We start from the raw sequence: 6608 nt of genomic DNA on the forward strand, positions 1-6608 counted from the left end.
GGGCTCAGGCAATCCACTCACCTCGGCCTCCCAAAGCGCTGGGATTACAGGCTGAGCCACCGAGCCTGGCTTAATTTTTTGATTTATTGTAGAGACAAGGTCTCGCCAAGTGGCCCAGGCTGGTTTCGAACCCCTGGGTTCAGGCAGTCCTCTCTCCTCCACCTCCCAAAGTGCTGGAATTACAGGCATAAGCCACCGTGTCCGGTGTTAGACATTTTTAGCAGGGGAGTAACCTAACTTGTGTTTGGGACAAATGACTGAGTGTACAGAAGACAGACGGGAACTGGGTACAGATTGGGTTGAGGGGAGAGTACAGAGCGCTATCACAACAGTCCAGGTGAGGTGGCCTGAACCAAGGGGCGGCTTGGGGGTGGGGAGAAGACAGAGGAGCCTGGATCTAGGTGTCATCAGGGTGCTTGGAACTGGAGTGGATCTGGAGCATGAGAAGCTGAAAATAAGTAAAGGATTTTTAAAGAATATGCTCATTACTGTAATCCCAAGCATCAAGCGTCTTAAATGCCTTTGAATGTCTACACCTATAATAAAGGGAATTCTGAAGTCACCTTCCCTCACTTTCAGCTGGGCTGGAGCCTGTATTTAGAGTGAGTTAAAAGAAATGGTGATTGAAGTCAACACAGATGTTAAGGGTAAGATTAACACCCAGAAAAGCTGCAGGGTCCATCACCTTCCCCCAGAGAGGGGAGCCAGCGTCCTCTCCTTTTTTCTTCTTTTGTCTCTGGAGCATGTACAAAAATGTGCCCCCAAGGAACCATCTGGAAGTGCACCAGGGCCCTTCCATCAAGGGAGGGCCGGGGAGTGTACTTGGCAATGACATTAGCCCTGCTGCAGAAGCACGCCAGTGTCACTTTTCAATGAACAACACCAACAACAACAAAAAACCCACTTCATTAGATTCTTGCCCCGGGTCAGAGATTCCTTTCTCAGGTAAAAATGTCATCCAAGGCACGGAGTCCGGGCTGTGGAAAGGAGACCCAAGCTTTCCATCTTCCAAATGGCACCTGACTCCAGGCTCACCACTGGGAAGAAAATACACGAGCTGTTGAGAAATGATGACTCGTCCTGGAGCTGTAAAGCGAAGAGTGATCAACAGCGCCGAGATCTGAAGAATCAGGAATATCCGTGAACAGCCTGCGTGGCTCGCGTCGTAAAAGATCTGATGAAAAATGTCTGCCCCAGCAGCAGCCAAGGGTCTGCCGGTTCCCTCACTGTGACTCCCACTCAGCCCCTCTGTTTATATATGTGAATACATTGCAGTTTGAGATTTTCAGGTTATATTTCACAGATGACATTTTTAATCTGCCTCAAAAATGTAAACAGAGCAAGGGTGTTCTGCAGACACACCGCCCGGAGGAAATGTCAGATGGAAAATTCAGTGGAAAGTTTAGCCTGTCTCCAGTTCAACTCAGTGAAGGAATGCTGCAAAAACAGGTGTTGTCCGACACAAGTAATAATTATCTTTCACCTTGATGGATGTGAGTTTAATCTGTTCCTTACACGATAGCTTGGTCTCAGCTGACCGAATTCAGTGCCAGACAAGCAGATGAGAGGGCGAGTGTGGCCGGGACGCTATTTACAGGACAAGCCTTTGGGGACAGATTTGACTGATTTTCCCAAGGGGGTTTAATCATTTCTCCTGCTTGCCCAATAAATATTGAAATCTAGATGGATATCATGGTACTCTGTAAAGCTACTAACATTTTCATTAATGGATTTTAAAAGAGTTTCATTGAGAGCATGAATCAATGCAATGACTTTAACAGAAAAGGGAGAATGAGTTACTAGAACATTTTCATAAGACATGAACAGACCTTATATATCACCGCTCCAGGATAAATTACTCGGCTAGAGGGATTGCCATGTTAGCTGGGAAGAGGAGAAGAAACACCTTCCAAAGGCTGATCAGAAGGCTTATTCAAAATCTTCCCTACTGAAGGGTATATAACTTGAGGTATTACTCAGGCATCTAGCAGTCCCAAAGAGGCATGTCTGTGCCAAGGATAAAAGCCACATTGTCGCCATAGGATGCTTTCCGGGTAATTTAAAAAAATTTTTATTTAATGACAGTCAATTCAAAAAGATACTAATTTTTTTTTTCCTTTCTGCGTCTCACCCTGTCACCCAGGCTGTAGTGCAGTGGCACAGTCACGGCTCACCGCAGCCTCGACCTCCTGGGCTCAGGTAGTCCTTCCGTCTCAGTCCCCCCACCTCCAAGTAGCATGTGCCACCATGCCCAGCGTTTGTTGTTGTTGTTGTTGTAGAGGTGAGGTCTCATTATGTTACTCTTGGCAACCAGGAACTCCTGGACTCAAGCCATCCTCCTGCCTGGAACTCCTGGACTCAAGCAATCCTCCTGCCTCTGTCTCCCAAAGTCCTGGGATGACAGGCATAAGACACCATGCCTGGCCAAGACGCTCATTTTGGTAGTCTTTTGGACACAGAGTTTTCAGAGGGAAAATGATCTATCATACCCAAAGGACAGAATAAGTATTGTAGATAATATTTCAAACAAAGCCTCATTCAACTCATGAAGTATTGAATTCCCCACCCTGAAAGTTAGTAGAGTGTAGTGGGGAGAGCTGGGATCCTGGATTGCCTGGATCTTGGCGCCTTTACCCACTGGCTGTGTATGCAGGGCACTGACCTTCTCAAAGTCTCAGTTTCCTTATCTGCAAAATGGGGATGATGGTATTTCCCACTTTTCAGGATTCGTTGTGGGTTTAGTTAACACAACATGGCCCCACGGGGAATAAAATGGTAAATGAGATGCCGCAGGGAAGCCGAGACGCATGCGCTGTTGCAGAATCTGAATGGGACGTTGACCGGGGGTCATAGGCATGGGATTACAGGCTGAGCCACCGAGCCCGGCTACAGCCAGAGCTTTTTAGGAACACTGTTCCGACCGGGCACGGTAGCTCGCGCCTATAATCCCAGCACTTTAGGAGGCCGAGGCAAGAGGATTGCCTGAGCTCAGGGGTTCGAGACCAGCCTGAGCAACGTGGTGAGACCTATCTCTACAATAAATCCAAAAATTAGCCTGGCGTGGTGGCGCCTGCCTGCAATATCAGCTACTTGGAAGGCTGAGGCAGAAGGATCGCCTGAGCCCAGCAGGTCGAGGCTGCGGTGGCCATGAGCATGTCGCTGCACTCCAGCCTGGGCGACAGAGTAAGACTCTGACTCAAAAAAAAAGAAAAAGAAAAAGAAAGAAACACTGTTCCACCCTGGTTACCCAGAATAGGCTGTTTCAACAAGCCAGGAGCAAAGTCATCAGTTTGATGCAGACAAATCAACCATGAGCTTTATACAAACCAGCATCTACACGGCCCAGGCCCCAGCCCTGGGATTGGAGGCTAGAGGACTGAGGAGTTATTGGGGAAACAGATCCTGTGTGCATGTCTTGGGTCTTGTCTTGGTTCTAGAGCAAAAGATTCATCCCAAGCATGCATAGGTAGGAGAGGAAGGTAGTTATATTCTGTGCTACTGGGTGAGGCAGGGCTTTCTCTATAAGGGATTCCGTCGGAGACAGACAGAGGCTTCAGAGGAACACTGAAATTATAGGGCCGGTGACTGTTCCCATATGGCTTAGGGTTTTGGGGCTTGGGATGGAGAGAACCATCTCCAGTAGGCTTCTGTATGCTCTGCACACAAGGGTCGCTTTTGATAGAATGTTATGGAAACTTCTTTCCTTTCATGGACCATTCCCACCAGTGAGCTCAGTGCATACCCAAAACTGCCCAGGCTCTTCCCTGGATTTTTCGTCCAACTCTTCCCTCCAGGAGTTCTGTCTCCCAGACTGCTCTTACACGATAATGGCTACCATTGCCTAGGCTATCAGCAATCTAGGCGGTAGATACTGTTATAATGCCCTTTCTAGAAGCCCGGTGCAATGGCTTATGCCTGTAAACCCCAGCACTTGAGGAGACCAAGGTGGGAGGATTGCTTGAGGCCAGATCCCATGGGCAAGATCCCATCTCTACAAAAATTAAAAATACAGATAGCCGGCTGGGTTTGTTGGCTCAGTCTGTAATCCCAGCACTTTGGGAGGCCAAGGTGAATGGATTGCCTGAGCCCGCGGGTTCGAGATCAGCCCGGGCCACTTGGCGAGACCTCATCTCTACAATAAATAAAAAATTAGCCGGGCGTGGTATTGCACACCTGTAGTTCTGGCTACTTGGAAGGCTGAGGCAGATGAATCGCTGGAGCCCAGCAGGTTGACACTGGGGTGGCCATGAGCGTGCCACTGCACTCCAACCTGGGCGACGGAGTGCGATTCCAACTCAAAAAAAAACAAAAATGATGTCCTTTCTGCAGAGGTAGAGGCATATTACATGAGCCTGACCATGTGAAATGCAGCTCTGCAGCCTCTCGCTCAAGGTCACACAGCCTCACTGCCCTGGGATGGCCTTGGCTGCTATGCTGTGTTCCCCCACAGGGCATTATCTGAGCTGTCACCACCCTCTCCTGACCACCTACCTCCTCCAGGGACCCTCACCTATTGCCTGGGGTCTCCACAGCAGAAGTGTTGGACTCCAAGAGACAATCTTTACCTCAGGACCCCAGCCTTTATTCCAGAACCTTGGAGGAGAGGACCAGAGAGGAAACAGGGCTTGGAAACCCAGGATTCCTCCCAGCCTCACTGCTTCATCCGACTGTCTCTGCTAAGTGTCTTCACTGCAAGTGACTTTCCCTCCAGAGACTCTATGGTCCTTCTTCCAGCTCTTCCCTTTGGAATTCCCCTCCCAGGCTGTCAGGCAGGATTTGGTATGACCAAACTTAAGTTGTGAGTCAAGTTCAAGTCTCCCCTTCAGGTCCCAAGTGAATTAGATGAGGTTGGGTTCCCAGTTCAGTGTTCCTAAATGGTCCATGAAAGAAGTTTTCATAATATTCTATCCTAAGAGACCCTTGTGCCCAGAACATACGGAAGCCTTCTGGAGATGGTTCTCTCTATCCCAGGCCCCAAAGTCCTGTTCCATATGGAAACAGCCACCGGCCCCATAATTCTGATGGTTCTCTGGAGGCCTCTATCTGTGCTGATGTCACTGACAGGATCCCCAAAGAGAAAGCCCGGCCTCACCCCAGAGCACAGCATGTGACTATTTTCCTCACCCACCCATGCATGCCTGGGAGGAAGCTTTGCTTTAGAACCAGGACAAGATAAGCCAGTATGAGCAGGAATTATTAACACATAATGACTAAATCAACTAATGCTTGCTGATAAATACATGGCTGTATTAAAACTTTAGCTTTTGGAGTATAAGAACATATGCCACTCATTGGGGATTTCCCATGCCAAGCAGTTTAGTTGATCCATTAATTATTCCAACAATGATAATAACGTTGATACTATTATTCTACACACTTTTCTTCCTTCCTTCCTTCCTTCCTTCCTTCCTTTCTTTCTTTCTTTCTTTCTTTCTTTCTTTCTTTCTTTCTTTCATCTCATCCCCATTGGCAAAATGGTTCCCTTTGAGAATGTTTTTTTCATTGGGGAAACAGAAAAAGTCACTTGGGACAAGATTGGGTGAACAGGGAGGGTAGGGGATGGGAATCATGCTGTTTGGGGTCAAAAACTGCTGAACACTCAGCACCAGCTGGGCAGGTGTGCTTGTAAATCACCCAGCACGAAATGGGCAAATTCACTGAAAGAGTCTCCAAAAAAAAATTCACTGAAGCCGAATGCAGCTTCTCACAACACTAGTTGGTACACTGATACCAAGGGGTTCCTAGAACAATTACCTAGCAAGGGAAGATCGTTCAAGGGGCCCACCCTCCAAAAAATAATTCTGGTTTTGTTTTGGTCCGCCCTTGTACACATACACACTTTTTTAAAATGGCAGGAAGAGGCCAGGCTCAGTGGCTCAGCCTGTAATCCCAGCAATTTGGGAAGCCGAGGCGAGTGGATTGCCTGAGTCCGTGGATTCGAGACCAACCTGGGCAACTTGGCAAGACCTCGTCTCTACAATAAATCAAAAATGAACCAGGCATCGTAGAGCGTGCCTGTAGTTCCAGCTACTTGGAAGGCTGAAGTGGAAGGATCACTGGAGCCCAACAGGTTGACGCTGGGGTGGCTGTGAGTGTGCCACGACACTCCGACACTCCAGCCTTGGTGGCAGAGTGAGACTCCAACTCAAAAAAAAAAAAATGACTGGAGTTGAGTGAATCTCAGCTTTCTGGAAGTTCACTTTGATAAGCTAGCTATATGAAATACACAGACAGAAATGAAAATGGACCAGAGGTAATTGAGATGAAGTTTTTGCAACTCAACATTTCGTTGATTTAAATATATATTTTTGAGTTCTTACTTCATTCTCAGTCTAGGACCAGAAATATAAAGATGAAAGTAAAATTATCTTGCTCTTGAAAATGTTACAAACCAGTCAACTATCATCCTTTTTTTTAACTTTTTTTTTGAGTTGGAGTCTCACTCTGTCGCCCAGACTGGAGTGCAGTGGCCGCTCCTGGCCACCGCGGCCTTGACCTGCTGGGCTCTGGCGATCCTTCCGCCTCAGCCTTCCCAGTAGCTGGAACTACAGGCGCACGTTACCATGCCTGGCTAATTTTTGATTTATTGTAGAGATGAGGTCTCACCG

Source organism: Carlito syrichta, unplaced genomic scaffold (genome assembly GCF_000164805.1).
Source record: "Carlito syrichta isolate Samal-C Ts95f unplaced genomic scaffold, Tarsius_syrichta-2.0.1 Scaffold153591, whole genome shotgun sequence".
NCBI lineage: Eukaryota > Metazoa > Chordata > Mammalia > Primates > Tarsiidae > Carlito > Carlito syrichta.